The sequence below is a fragment of the Musca domestica genome, unplaced genomic scaffold, assembly GCF_030504385.1.
Source record: "Musca domestica strain aabys unplaced genomic scaffold, Musca_domestica.polishedcontigs.V.1.1 5, whole genome shotgun sequence".
NCBI lineage: Eukaryota > Metazoa > Arthropoda > Insecta > Diptera > Muscidae > Musca > Musca domestica.
This window is the reverse complement of record NW_026712346.1, coordinates 2,975,964-2,992,180: the sequence shown is the minus strand read 5'-3', so window position 1 is coordinate 2,992,180 and position 16,217 is coordinate 2,975,964. Positions and strand designations below refer to the sequence as shown.

General features: G+C 34.4%; 1 protein-coding gene and 2 long non-coding RNA genes across 6 annotated transcripts in view; all 3 read right to left on the bottom strand.

Annotated features, from left to right (window-relative positions):
- The window catches only part of LOC101888100 (lysine-specific demethylase 6A), a 333,176-nt gene that overhangs the window by 281,957 nt on the left and 35,002 nt on the right, over positions 1–16,217 (bottom strand). The gene's annotated exons all lie outside the window — the stretch shown is intronic.
- LOC131805008 (uncharacterized) lies at positions 5,023–6,426 on the bottom strand. Of its 2 annotated transcripts, XR_009343460.1 has the most exons (4): positions 6,103–6,423; positions 5,610–6,051; positions 5,420–5,544; positions 5,023–5,366 (listed from the first exon to the last, which is right to left on the bottom strand). It is a non-coding gene; the product is annotated as an uncharacterized LOC131805008 (long non-coding RNA). The 2 variants fall into 2 exon arrangements; XR_009343459.1 differs by having other exon boundaries at positions 5,073–5,366; positions 5,610–6,426.
- Positions 11,496–13,004, bottom strand: LOC131805002 (uncharacterized). Its single transcript, XR_009343452.1, has 4 exons — positions 12,570–13,004; positions 12,077–12,518; positions 11,887–12,011; positions 11,496–11,833 (listed from the first exon to the last, which is right to left on the bottom strand). It is a non-coding gene; the product is annotated as an uncharacterized LOC131805002 (long non-coding RNA).

Below are 16,217 nucleotides of genomic sequence, written 5' to 3'. Positions count from 1 at the left end.
TTTAAAAACATGTCCGGGGAGGAACGCCCAAAATTGTGCTCTTTTCAAGGTCGATGAGAGGTTGGGTGGGGAAAATGAGGCAAAAGAAAAGGAATTGATTATAAAGAAAATATATAATGAAAGAAGAAGAAGACAAGGTTGTCACTTGAAAATGAAGCACCATTATTGGCTCCCGGAAATGAAGGAAAAAATAGATAAATATAAGTAGAATTGTTTAAAGTGTCATATGTACTCGCAAATAGGGGCAAATATGAAACTAGTATTGACATTTAAAGGTCTATATACGAAATTTAAAGGGCCAGATAATACAAATACCCTACTATGGTATAATAGAGGTGTACAAGTGAGAAGAGAAACCAACCACTCTGTGTAGATATCAGCTCCAAATCTCACTCCTGAGAAATAAAACACAACCGCACGTTTGGGTTGATGAGTTAAATCTGATTTTATTTTAAAAATATTGTTCTTAACTGTTACAAAAACTAATCTAACTTAACCTACTCGCAGCCACACAATTGTTCTTATCTATTTTTAGATTTAAAAAGGGAACATAACATGGCTGCTTGTCCCTTCATTCAAGTGATCTTGGCTACCTACTGGCGCATCGATATTTGGTGTGTGTGGGTCATGGACTTTATTATTTACACATTACCATATGCGACAGCGCACAAGATCACTGAATTGTACACATGTGATATTTTATGACTACTGGGAAACTGATGATGTTGAAATATTTATTTTTAATTGTTAGAATTTCCCAGCGCCTCAACCGCACGCAAAAGGATGTACAAAGTATTTTGTAAAAGAAGCCTGCAATATGCGATTATGGAAAACGGATTCTTTTATACAAAAAAGTTTAAAAATGTCAAGAAAATCACACATATTTCATATAAAACGAAACGGTAACCAGATAAAGTACAATAAAATCTGTGGTAATATTAATATCAAACTTAGATAATTAGGGAACATGGAAAATATTAGCGCATAGTTCCGCATACCTCTCTAAAAGGGTCAGAATTGTTCCACTTTTATTCTCACATCTTAAAATTGACCCAAATAATTAATATTCATAAGCATTTTAAATTGTAAACTTATTTTTCAATACTTTTTAAAACTACACTGCATTGCAGGGAAGTAAAAAATCACAGAATGCTTTTTAAAACCGTGTCCGGGAAGGAACACCCAAAAATAAACATTTCGAATGCCACTGCTTCATTATTTCTACAAACATTAGATCATTATAAAGAGAAAATATATATGTATAATATTTATGAAACGACCCCAAAAAAGGGTATACAAAAATAAATGATCAAACGATGATATTATCTATCAGTCGGAATACCGACTTATGCTTTCTAACTTGTTCTTTTTTCTCTTCCATTTGCTGAAAAGTATACTCTTTCTCAGAATGAAGATGTTATAAAAAAAAATATAAAAATATAAAATATAAACGAAAGATAAAATGTCAGTATGACGCAATGAAAAAAAAAAAAAAAAAAAACACCAAAATCATAACAAAACCACTTTCGTCAACACTGTTTATGATATCCAAAATGCAAAACCTTTAGACCTTTACAACCGATAAAATTAAGTAAATAAATCTTGCCGAGTTGTTTACTAACAGTAAAAAAGAGCTATGTTGGAACTTTTGTAAAATAAATTAAAATTAAAAAATTCCGAATATCTTGGGTTGCAGTTATATGGGGTTTTACAAAACCATTGATATTGTAGTAGAATATAAGTGAACACAAATTCTGTAAATGAAGACACAAATCGGTAATGCGATAAAAATACAACTATGTAACAAGACAACCAATATCATGTTAGATAATATAGATACAGGAAAAGGTATCGCGTCACTCGTTAAGTGACCGACAAAGAATACAGAAGTATACAACTTCAGGTGTGGGACAACCAACGCATACTGTGAAATTGTAGAAAAGCCAACAAAAAGTTTGGAAATAAAAAAACATAACGAGAAAACACTGTGAGCAAGACAACAAGTGAGCAAGACCAAGCACAGCCACCGCAACGACAACTTAGTGAGCAAGACCAAGCACAGCAATGGCAACAAAGAGTAAGTGAGCAAGACACAACCATGTCAACAACAAGGGACCAAGAAGTGACACAGCCGTTACAACAGCAAGGGAGCAAGTTGACGCACAGCTACACAAAGCCAATTTTTTTCAAGCGAATGAGAGTCAATTACGTGAATATTGGAAATTGGAAAATAACATTGATGAGCTGGAAAGCCGGAAACGAAAGAAAAGTGTGGTCACGTTTGCAGACTTAGAGGGAACCTTCCCTTAATTTACAGGCGACGAATGTTACACCATCAGAAAATGGTTGGACGAATACGAGATGTGATGAAGCAGAAAAATTTATCTTTGCACGAAGAATGCTTGACGGAAGCGCAAAATTCTTCTTGAGTAGTGCAAATGCACAGTTGGCTCTGAAGATGGAGTTGTGTGAGAAATTCGAGAAGACAGACGCGAAGGACATCCTGCACAGGTTGGATGGCTGTAAGTGGAAAAAAGGTCATGCATAGATATGCATTGATAATGCAAGAACTTGGCGACGGGCTCCAATAACACAAGCAGAGTTAGTGGAGTACATAACCGAAAGAATGTAAGACGGCGGCCTCAGTGTTTATGAATGCGACAAAAATGCGACTTTAAGAAGTTAATTCCAAAGTATGAAAAGATGGTGGCTGAAAGAGTCCAGCGGCAGCCGAAAAACACAGGAGGGGAAGTAGTCAGGAGGAGCCGGAACTTCGATGCTACAATTGCCAAGGCATGGGACACTACGCAAATACATGCAAGAAGCCTCAACACGCAATGGGGCGGAAAAATGCCAAAGCCAAATGCGCTGTAGAATTTAGAAGAAGAAAAAAAAAATTAATCTTAAGATAATTAATGACAGAGCCCGGTGAGCTCTATTACTCAGAAGGGACTTCCTTAAATCGTTTTCAATTCAAATGAATTTCATAATATCGGAAAAAATATGATTAATGAATTAAAAATGAACAAACATTGAATTAAGACAAAGGACGTGAAATATAAATAACTAAATGAAATGGGAGGCGTGTTGGGCTCTTTTCAAGGTCGATGGGAGGTTGGATGAGGAAAATGAAACAAAAGAAAAGGAGGATAATCAACTAAAGAAAATATATAATGGAAGAAGAAGACAAAGTTGTCACTTGAAAATGAGGCACCATTATTCGCTCCCGGAATTGAAGAAAAAAATAGATAAATGTAAGAAGAACTGTTTAAAGTGTCGCAAATAGGGGCAAATATGAAACAGGTATGGTAAGGGGACTATACGAAATTTAAAGGACCAGATAACACAAATACACTACTATGGCCTGCAATATGCGATACTGTGAATGAAGACACATATCGATAATGTAATAAAAAATAACACTATGTAATAAGACAAATTATATTAATATATATATATATATATATATATATATATATATATATATATATATATATATATATATATATATATATATATATATATATATATATATATATATATATATATATATATATAATGGCTTTTTTAACAGAGTTTAAACAGAATGTTTAAACAAAGGTAACCAGATAAAGTCCAAATTTGGTCTGTGGTAATATTTATATCAAACTTTGATGATAAGGGAACATGGAAATATTAGCGCATAGTTCCTCATACCTCCCTCAAAGGGTCAGAATTGTTCACATGAATATATGTGTGTCCACTTTTTCTCTCACATCTTAAAATGGATCCACATGTTTAATATTAAATATTATTATTCACCCTTATTATGGCTGGCGTAGTCGTGTCGAAAATTGCAAGTTGACGCGTCGTAACGACTAATTGGTATTTTTGTGTCGTATGCGAAAAATTACAACTCTGTATGAAATTCTGTTACAATTTTCGTACCACAAGACGCGTTCTAATTCGACAAAACCTGCAAAATTAGTCGTTAGAGATTTTGTTGCCGACAACACACAAGTTTTCCCAAATTGAGTTTACAAAAGAATAAATTATATACAAAATGGATTTGAATAAGAAGTATGTATCAACATTACAAAAATATATGTATGTAAATCTATTAACATTTCTATTTTTCTAGATTTAAAGTCACAACGAAAAAACAATTTGATGAAATGATCCAGATTTTGCAAAGGAATCCAAATTTGGCTAGAGGTTACAGCAGTGGCTTGAAAAAGTTAACATTAAGGAAGAATGGAACAAAATTGGTGAAAAACTCAATATCTTAGGACCGCCGGTTCGAACTGGCGAAGCCTGGATGAATGTTTGGGCCGACTACAAATTTAAATTGAGGAAAAAGCTTGTTCATAACAAGGCAGAATGTCGTGCTACAGGTGGAGGGCCCTTCAAGCAGTTCATTTTAAGCGAAACGGAGGAAGCAGCATCACGCCTGTTACAATTGGAGACAATTGTAAATGCAGGCAACCAAGCAATTGGAATTCAACAGCGTGCAATACTTGGTGAACTGGAGACTGAGGAGGAACTGTTTGAAGGGTTTGAAATTGGCGAAGACAAAGAAAACCACAATCCCTGCATACTGACTCCTCCAAGCGTAAACAGATTTCACAGAAATACGCAACAGAAGCAGGTTGTTGTCATCCAAGATGTCTGTACGATTCCCTCTGTAAGCACAAATAACCCGAATCAAAATGAACTTCAGGAAGAGGTTAGAACGACTTCTTCAAAAAGACAAAAGAAAAGTGACCACAAATATGAACTTCTTGAAGAGCAGTTGAAGGTGCAAACAGAGTTATATAATGATGTTAAACGATCATTAAATGATATTGAGAGGTACCAACGCAAAAACTACAAACTGAATGAAGAGTTGTTAAAACAAAGAAAAATTGGTTATAAGTTAAAGGAAGACAAAATAAAATTTCTTAAAGAAGAATATAAAAATATTAAATATTAAAAATGAATTTTACTTTTTATAAGATAATTAATAATAAAATGAATTAATTACTTAAATATAGCATTATTGATGATCTTATGTCTAATGTATTCAAATCGTCGTTCATTTCAACATCATTTGAATCTGTCATGAAGTACGGGGTTTGCACTAACTATCGGCATTTCAATTTTGAAATGTATGGAAATATTGTGTAATGCTGCACAAACTGCTGTTACTTTTCCACATATATCAGGGGTGTAATGCAATTGTCTCGCTCCTAATATACAACGTAATCTGTTCTTCAACACCCCAATTGCTCGTTCAACTATATTTCTTGTTTTTGAATGTATTTTGTTGAATCTACACTCTGGTGAGCCTTCGTCAGCTGATCTAAATGGCGTAATTAAAAATTTTTCCAATGGATATCCTGCGTCACCTAAAACAACGAACTTGATAAAAGTCATAACTAATTTTATTTAATATATGTACCTAATATCCATGTATTTATTTCGCCATTGTCAAAGTTTTCTTGCATGTGTTGTTTCAAATCACTTGTATTCCAAACCAACGAGTCGTGAACGGATCCATGATGGTGTGATGATATATATCTAATTCTTAATTTATGATCACACAGTAATCAGTAAAGCTATTTGCATTATTTATAAGTTATGCAACATACCACCGTTACGTTGAGACTGTTGAAGCCTTTCCGGTTCAAGTATTTGAATCTCTCTTCCATTCTTGGCGCAACAATTTTTATGTGCGTTCCATCAATACATCCAATCACACCAGGAAATCCAGTATTTTTCAAAAAATGTTCCTTAATTTCATATTTCTCTTCTTCTGTGGTGGGAAAAGAGATCCAATTTGGACACAGCTTATTATGCAATACTTCTATGCACTCGCGGAACACATTGCTGACAGACGACTGTGATAAACTGACATTGAAATCGTTCCCAGCACCCTTTTGATAACTTCCTTCAGCCAGTATTCGAATTGTTGCGGCTAGTTTTAGTGTATTTGGGACACTTGTAGATTTAACCCGGTTACGGAGGTCTGGAGTGATTTGACCCAAAACATATTTAAATGCATCCTTACTTAGCCTGAAGTAACTAACTAATCTAGAGAAAAATATTTATTTTAGCTTCTTCCTCATTTTACATTTTACTTACTGGGAATCAGTCATGGAAAATATGTTAGACTCTTGCCGCAATATTTTTCGCCTCACGTTTAAATCATTTTGAATATACTCATCTTCATCCTCAGATAAAAAATTGCCAACACTTAACATATTTCAATATTTAATTAAACAAATGATCGTTTTACTTCAACTATTTCAACTGACGCATTTATTTCTTTTAACCGGGTAGCTCGTAAATTCTACAATTGTTTATTATTCCAGAGCACCCTGCTTTTTTTACATCTATTACAAAAAAGACGTAGTCGAAAATTGTACATAATACCAAACATTTTTATTTACGACAACGCCTACGACTACGTCTACGACTACGTCTACGACACTTGAACGCCTACGACAACGCCAACCATAATAAGGGTGATTATTTAAAAACATGTCCGGGGAGGAACGCCCAAAATTGTGCTCTTTTCAAGGTCGATGAGAGGTTGGGTGGGGAAAATGAGGCAAAAGAAAAGGAATTGATTATAAAGAAAATATATAATGAAAGAAGAAGAAGACAAGGTTGTCACTTGAAAATGAAGCACCATTATTGGCTCCCGGAAATGAAGGAAAAAATAGATAAATATAAGTAGAATTGTTTAAAGTGTCATATGTACTCGCAAATAGGGGCAAATATGAAACTAGTATTGACATTTAAAGGTCTATATACGAAATTTAAAGGGCCAGATAATACAAATACCCTACTATGGTATAATAGAGGTGTACAAGTGAGAAGAGAAACCAACCACTCTGTGTAGATATCAGCTCCAAATCTCACTCCTGAGAAATAAAACACAACCGCACGTTTGGGTTGATGAGTTAAATCTGATTTTATTTTAAAAATATTGTTCTTAACTGTTACAAAAACTAATCTAACTTAACCTACTCGCAGCCACACAATTGTTCTTATCTATTTTTAGATTTAAAAAGGGAACATAACATGGCTGCTTGTCCCTTCATTCAAGTGATCTTGGCTACCTACTGGCGCATCGATATTTGGTGTGTGTGGGTCATGGACTTTATTATTTACACATTACCATATGCGACAGCGCACAAGATCACTGAATTGTACACATGTGATATTTTATGACTACTGGGAAACTGATGATGTTGAAATATTTATTTTTAATTGTTAGAATTTCCCAGCGCCTCAACCGCACGCAAAAGGATGTACAAAGTATTTTGTAAAAGAAGCCTGCAATATGCGATTATGGAAAACGGATTCTTTTATACAAAAAAGTTTAAAAATGTCAAGAAAATCACACATATTTCATATAAAACGAAACGGTAACCAGATAAAGTACAATAAAATCTGTGGTAATATTAATATCAAACTTAGATAATTAGGGAACATGGAAAATATTAGCGCATAGTTCCGCATACCTCTCTAAAAGGGTCAGAATTGTTCCACTTTTATTCTCACATCTTAAAATTGACCCAAATAATTAATATTCATAAGCATTTTAAATTGTAAACTTATTTTTCAATACTTTTTAAAACTACACTGCATTGCAGGGAAGTAAAAAATCACAGAATGCTTTTTAAAACCGTGTCCGGGAAGGAACACCCAAAAATAAACATTTCGAATGCCACTGCTTCATTATTTCTACAAACATTAGATCATTATAAAGAGAAAATATATATGTATAATATTTATGCAACGACCCCAAAAAAGCGTATACAAAAATAAATGATCAAACGATGATATTATCTATCAGTCGGAATACCGACTTATGCTTTCTAACTTGTTCTTTTTTCTCTTCCATTTGCTGAAAAGTATACTCTTTCTCAGAATGAAGATGTTATAAAAAAAAATATAAAAATATAAAATATAAACGAAAGATAAAATGTCAGTATGACGCAATGAAAAAAAAAAAAAAAAAAAAAAAACACCAAAATCATAACAAAACCACTTTCGTCAACACTGTTTATGATATCCAAAATGCAAAACCTTTAGACCTTTACAACCGATAAAATTAAGTAAATAAATCTTGCCGAGTTGTTTACTAACAGTAAAAAAGAGCTATGTTGGAACTTTTGTAAAATAAATTAAAATTAAAAAATTCCGAATATCTTGGGTTGCAGTTATATGGGGTTTTACAAAACCATTGATATTGTAGTAGAATATAAGTGAACACAAATTCTGTAAATGAAGACACAAATCGGTAATGCGATAAAAATACAACTATGTAACAAGACAACCAATATCATGTTAGATAATATAGATACAGGAAAAGGTATCGCGTCACTCGTTAAGTGACCGACAAAGAATACAGAAGTATACAACTTCAGGTGTGGGACAACCAACGCATACTGTGAAATTGTAGAAAAGCCAACAAAAAGTTTGGAAATAAAAAAACATAACGAGAAAACACTGTGAGCAAGACAACAAGTGAGCAAGACCAAGCACAGCCACCGCAACGACAACTTAGTGAGCAAGACCAAGCACAGCAATGGCAACAAAGAGTAAGTGAGCAAGACACAACCATGTCAACAACAAGGGACCAAGAAGTGACACAGCCGTTACAACAGCAAGGGAGCAAGTTGACGCACAGCTACACAAAGCCAATTTTTTTCAAGCGAATGAGAGTCAATTACGTGAATATTGGAAATTGGAAAATAACATTGATGAGCTGGAAAGCCGGAAACGAAAGAAAAGTGTGGTCACGTTTGCAGACTTAGAGGGAACCTTCCCTTAATTTACAGGCGACGAATGTTACACCATCAGAAAATGGTTGGACGAATACGAGATGTGATGAAGCAGAAAAATTTATCTTTGCACGAAGAATGCTTGACGGAAGCGCAAAATTCTTCTTGAGTAGTGCAAATGCACAGTTGGCTCTGAAGATGGAGTTGTGTGAGAAATTCGAGAAGACAGACGCGAAGGACATCCTGCACAGGTTGGATGGCTGTAAGTGGAAAAAAGGTCATGCATAGATATGCATTGATAATGCAAGAACTTGGCGACGGGCTCCAATAACACAAGCAGAGTTAGTGGAGTACATAACCGAAAGAATGTAAGACGGCGGCCTCAGTGTTTATGAATGCGACAAAAATGCGACTTTAAGAAGTTAATTCCAAAGTATGAAAAGATGGTGGCTGAAAGAGTCCAGCGGCAGCCGAAAAACACAGGAGGGGAAGTAGTCAGGAGGAGCCGGAACTTCGATGCTACAATTGCCAAGGCATGGGACACTACGCAAATACATGCAAGAAGCCTCAACACGCAATGGGGCGGAAAAATGCCAAAGCCAAATGCGCTGTAGAATTTAGAAGAAGAATAAAAAAATTAATCTTAAGATAATTAATGACAGAGCCCGGTGAGCTCTATTACTCAGAAGGGACTTCCTTAAATCGTTTTCAATTCAAATGAATTTCATAATATCGGAAAAAATATGATTAATGAATTAAAAATGAACAAACATTGAATTAAGACAAAGGACGTGAAATATAAATAACTAAATGAAATGGGAGGCGTGTTGGGCTCTTTTCAAGGTCGATGGGAGGTTGGATGAGGAAAATGAAACAAAAGAAAAGGAGGATAATCAACTAAAGAAAATATATAATGGAAGAAGAAGACAAAGTTGTCACTTGAAAATGAGGCACCATTATTCGCTCCCGGAATTGAAGAAAAAAATAGATAAATGTAAGAAGAACTGTTTAAAGTGTCGCAAATAGGGGCAAATATGAAACAGGTATGGTAAGGGGACTATACGAAATTTAAAGGACCAGATAACACAAATACACTACTATGGCCTGCAATATGCGATACTGTGAATGAAGACACATATCGATAATGTAATAAAAAATAACACTATGTAATAAGACAAATTATATTAAATATATATATATATATATATATATATATATATATATATATATATATATATATATATATATATATATATATATATATATATAATGGCTTTTTTAACAGAGTTTAAACAGAATGTTTAAACAAAGGTAACCAGATAAAGTCCAAATTTGGTCTGTGGTAATATTTATATCAAACTTTGATGATAAGGGAACATGGAAATATTAGCGCATAGTTCCTCATACCTCCCTCAAAGGGTCAGAATTGTTCACATGAATATATGTGTGTCCACTTTTTCTCTCACATCTTAAAATGGATCCACATGTTTAATATTAAATATTATTATTCACCCTTATTATGGCTGGCGTAGTCGTGTCGAAAATTGCAAGTTGACGCGTCGTAACGACTAATTGGTATTTTTGTGTCGTATGCGAAAAATTACAACTCTGTATGAAATTCTGTTACAATTTTCGTACCACAAGACGCGTTCTAATTCGACAAAAGCTGCAAAATTAGTCGTTAGAGATTTTGTTGCCGACAACACACAAGTTTTCCCAAATTGAGTTTACAAAAGAATAAATTATATACAAAATGGATTTGAATAAGAAGTATGTATCAACATTACAAAAATATATGTATGTAAATCTATTAACATTTCTATTTTTCTAGATTTAAAGTCACAACGAAAAAACAATTTGATGAAATGATCCAGATTTTGCAAAGGAATCCAAATTTGGCTAGAGGTTACAGCAGTGGCTTGAAAAAATTAACATTAAGGAAGAATGGAACAAAATTGGTGAAAAACTCAATATCTTAGGACCGCCGGTTCGAACTGGCGAAGCCTGGATGAATGTTTGGGCCGACTACAAATTTAAATTGAGGAAAAAGCTTGTTCATAACAAGGCAGAATGTCGTGCTACAGGTGGAGGGCCCTTCAAGCAGTTCATTTTAAGCGAAACGGAGGAAGCAGCATCACGCCTGTTACAATTGGAGACAATTGTAAATGCAGGCAACCAAGCAATTGGAATTCAACAGCGTGCAATACTTGGTGAACTGGAGACTGAGGAGGAACTGTTTGAAGGGTTTGAAATTGGCGAAGACAAAGAAAACCACAATCCCTGCATACTGACTCCTCCAAGCGTAAACAGATTTCACAGAAATACGCAACAGAAGCAGGTTGTTGTCATCCAAGATGTCTGTACGATTCCCTCTGTAAGCACAAATAACCCGAATCAAAATGAACTTCAGGAAGAGGTTAGAACGACTTCTTCAAAAAGACAAAAGAAAAGTGACCACAAATATGAACTTCTTGAAGAGCAGTTGAAGGTGCAAACAGAGTTATATAATGATGTTAAACGATCATTAAATGATATTGAGAGGTACCAACGCAAAAACTACAAACTGAATGAAGAGTTGTTAAAACAAAGAAAAATTGGTTATAAGTTAAAGGAAGACAAAATAAAATTTCTTAAAGAAGAATATAAAAATATTAAATATTAAAAATGAATTTTACTTTTTATAAGATAATTAATAATAAAATGAATTAATTACTTAAATATAGCATTATTGATGATCTTATGTCTAATGTATTCAAATCGTCGTTCATTTCAACATCATTTGAATCTGTCATGAAGTACGGGGTTTGCACTAACTATCGGCATTTCAATTTTGAAATGTATGGAAATATTGTGTAATGCTGCACAAACTGCTGTTACTTTTCCACATATATCAGGGGTGTAATGCAATTGTCTCGCTCCTAATATACAACGTAATCTGTTCTTCAACACCCCAATTGCTCGTTCAACTATATTTCTTGTTTTTGAATGTATTTTGTTGAATCTACACTCTGGTGAGCCTTCGTCAGCTGATCTAAATGGCGTAATTAAAAATTTTTCCAATGGATATCCTGCGTCACCTAAAACAACGAACTTGATAAAAGTCATAACTAATTTTATTTAATATATGTACCTAATATCCATGTATTTCTTTCGCCATTGTCAAAGTTTTCTTTCATGTGTTGTTTCAAATCACTTGTATTCCAAACCAACGAGTCGTGAACGGATCCATGATGGTGTGATGATATATATCTAATTCTTAATTTATGATCACACAGTAATCAGTAAAGCTATTTGCATTATTTATAAGTTATGCAACATACCACCGTTACGTTGAGACTGTTGAAGCCTTTCCGGTTCAAGTATTTGAATCTCTCTTCCATTCTTGGCGCAACAATTTTTATGTGCGTTCCATCAATACATCCAATCACACCAGGAAATCCAGTATTTTTCAAAAAATGTTCCTTAATTTCATATTTCTCTTCTTCTGTGGTGGGAAAAGAGATCCAATTTGGACACAGCTTATTATGCAATACTTCTATGCACTCGCGGAACACATTGCTGACAGACGACTGTGATAAACTGACATTGAAATCGTTCCCAGCGCCCTTTTGATAACTTCCTTCAGCCAGTATTCGAATTGTTGCGGCTAGTTTTAGTGTATTTGGGACACTTGTAGATTTAACCCGGTTACGGAGGTCTGGAGTGATTTGACCCAAAACATATTTAAATGCATCCTTACTTAGCCTGAAGTAACTAACTAATCTAGAGAAAAATATTTATTTTAGCTTCTTCCTCATTTTACATTTTACTTACTGGGAATCAGTCATGGAAAATATGTTAGACTCTTGCCGCAATATTTTTCGCCTCACGTTTAAATCATTTTGAATATACTCATCTTCATCCTCAGATAAAAAATTGCCAACACTTAACATATTTCAATATTTAATTAAACAAATGATCGTTTTACTTCAACTATTTCAACTGACGCATTTATTTCTTTTAACCGGGTAGCTCGTAAATTCTACAATTGTTTATTATTCCAGAGCACCCTGCTTTTTTTACATCTATTACAAAAAAGACGTAGTCGAAAATTGTACATAATACCAAACATTTTTATTTACGACAACGCCTACGACTACGTCTACGACACTTGAACGCCTACGACAACGCCAACCATAATAAGGGTGATTATTTAAAAACATGTCCGGGGAGGAACGCCCAAAATTGTGCTCTTTTCAAGGTCGATGAGAGGTTGGGTGGGGAAAATGAGGCAAAAGAAAAGGAATTGATTATAAAGAAAATATATAATGAAAGAAGAAGAAGACAAGGTTGTCACTTGAAAATGAAGCACCATTATTGGCTCCCGGAAATGAAGGAAAAAATAGATAAATATAAGTAGAATTGTTTAAAGTGTCATATGTACTCGCAAATAGGGGCAAATATGAAACTAGTATTGACATTTAAAGGTCTATATACGAAATTTAAAGGGCCAGATAATACAAATACCCTACTATGGTATAATAGAGGTGTACAAGTGAGAAGAGAAACCAACCACTCTGTGTAGATATCAGCTCCAAATCTCACTCCTGAGAAATAAAACACAACCGCACGTTTGGGTTGATGAGTTAAATCTGATTTTATTTTAAAAATATTGTTCTTAACTGTTACAAAAACTAATCTAACTTAACCTACTCGCAGCCACACAATTGTTCTTATCTATTTTTAGATTTAAAAAGGGAACATAACATGGCTGCTTGTCCCTTCATTCAAGTGATCTTGGCTACCTACTGGCGCATCGATATTTGGTGTGTGTGGGTCATGGACTTTATTATTTACACATTACCATATGCGACAGCGCACAAGATCACTGAATTGTACACATGTGATATTTTATGACTACTGGGAAACTGATGATGTTGAAATATTTATTTTTAATTGTTAGAATTTCCCAGCGCCTCAACCGCACGCAAAAGGATGTACAAAGTATTTTGTAAAAGAAGCCTGCAATATGCGATTATGGAAAACGGATTCTTTATACAAAAAAGTTTAAAAATGTCAAGAAAATCACACATATTTCATATAAAACGAAACGGTAACCAGATAAAGTACAATAAAATCTGTGGTAATATTAATATCAAACTTAGATAATTAGGGAACATGGAAAATATTAGCGCATAGTTCCGCATACCTCTCTAAAAGGGTCAGAATTGTTCCACTTTTATTCTCACATCTTAAATTGACCCAAATAATTAATATTCATAAGCATTTTAAATTGTAAACTTATTTTTCAATACTTTTTAAAACTACACTGCATTGCAGGGAAGTAAAAATCACAGAATGCTTTTTAAAACCGTGTCCGGGAAGGAACACCCAAAAATAAACATTTCGAATGCCACTGCTTCATTATTTCTACAAACATTAGATCATTATAAAGAGAAAATATATATGTATAATATTTATGCAACGACCCCAAAAAAGCGTATACAAAAATAAATGATCAAACGATGATATTATCTATCAGTCGGAATACCGACTTATGCTTTCTAACTTGTTCTTTTTTCTCTTCCATTTGCTGAAAAGTATACTCTTTCTCAGAATGAAGATGTTATAAAAAAAAATATAAAATATAAAATATAAACGAAAGATAAAATGTCAGTATGACGCAATGAAAAAAAAAAAAAAAAAAAAAAAAACACCAAATCATAACAAAACCACTTTCGTCAACACTGTTTATGATATCCAAAATGCAAAACCTTTAGACCTTTACAACCGATAAAATTAAGTAAATAAATCTTGCCGAGTTGTTTACTAACAGTAAAAAGAGCTATGTTGGAACTTTGTAAATAAATTAAAATTAAAAAATTCCGAATATCTTGGGTTGCAGTTATATGGGGTTTTACAAAACCATTGATATTGTAGTAGAATATAAGTGAACACAAATTCTGTAAATGAAGACACAAATCGGTAATGCGATAAAAATACAACTATGTAACAAGACAACCAATATCATGTTAGATAATATAGATACAGGAAAAGGTATCGCGTCACTCGTTAGTGACCGACAAAGAATACAGAAGTATACAACTTCAGGTGTGGGACAACCAACGCATACTGTGAATTGTAGAAAAGCCAACAAAAAGTTTGGAAATAAAAAAACATAACGAGAAAACACTGTGAGCAAGACAACAAGTGAGCAAGACCAAGCACAGCCACCGCAACGACAACTTAGTGAGCAAGACCAAGCACAGCAATGGCAACAAAGAGTAAGTGAGCAAGACACAACCATGTCAACAACAAGGGACCAAGAAGTGACACAGCCGTTACAACAGCAAGGGAGCAAGTTGACGCACAGCTACACAAAGCCAATTTTTTCAAGCGAATGAGAGTCAATTACGTGAATATTGGAAATTGGAAAATAACATTGATGAGCTGGAAGCCGGAAACGAAAGAAAAGTGTGGTCACGTTTGCAGACTTAGAGGGAACCTTCCCTTAATTTACAGGCGACGAATGTTACACCATCAGAAAATGGTTGGACGAATACGAGATGTGATGAAGCAGAAAAATTTATCTTTGCACGAAGAATGCTTGACGGAAGCGCAAAATTCTTCTTGAGTAGTGCAAATGCACAGTTGGCTCTGAAGATGGAGTTGTGTGAGAAATTCGAGAAGACAGACGCGAAGGACATCCTGCACAGGTTGGATGGCTGTAAGTGGAAAAAAGGTCATGCATAGATTATGGCATTGATAATGCAAGAACTTGGCGACGGGCTCCAATAACACAAGCAGAGTTAGTGGAGTACATAACCGAAAGAATGTAAGACGGCGGCCTCAGTGTTTATGAATGCGACAAAAATGGCGACTTTAAGAAGTTAATAAGTTCACAAGTAATGAAAAGATGGTGGCTGGAAAGAGTCCGCGGCAGCCGAAAAACACAGGAGGGGAAGTAGTCAGGAGGAGCCGGAAACTTCGATGCTACAATTGCAAGGCATGGAACACTACGCAAATACATGCAAGAAGCCTCACAAAACGCAATGGGGCGGAAAAATGCCAAGCCAAATGCTCTGGCTGTAGAATTTAGAAGAAGGGAATAAAAAAATTAATCGTAAGATAATTAATGACAGAGCCCGTGAGCTCTATTACTCAGAAGGGACTTCCGTTAAATCGTTTTCAATTCAAATGAATTTCATAATATCGGAAAAATATGATAATGATAAAAATGAACAAACATTGAATAAACAAATGATCGTTTTACTTCAACTATTGCAACTGACTCATTTATTTCTTTTAACCGGTAGCTCGTAAATCTACCAATTGTTTTATTATTCCAGCGACCCTGCTTTTTTTACATCTATTACAAAAAAGACGTATCGAAATTGTACATAATAACCAAACATTTTTATTACGGACAACGCCTACGACTACCGTCTACGGACATTTGAACGCCTACGACAACGCCCAACC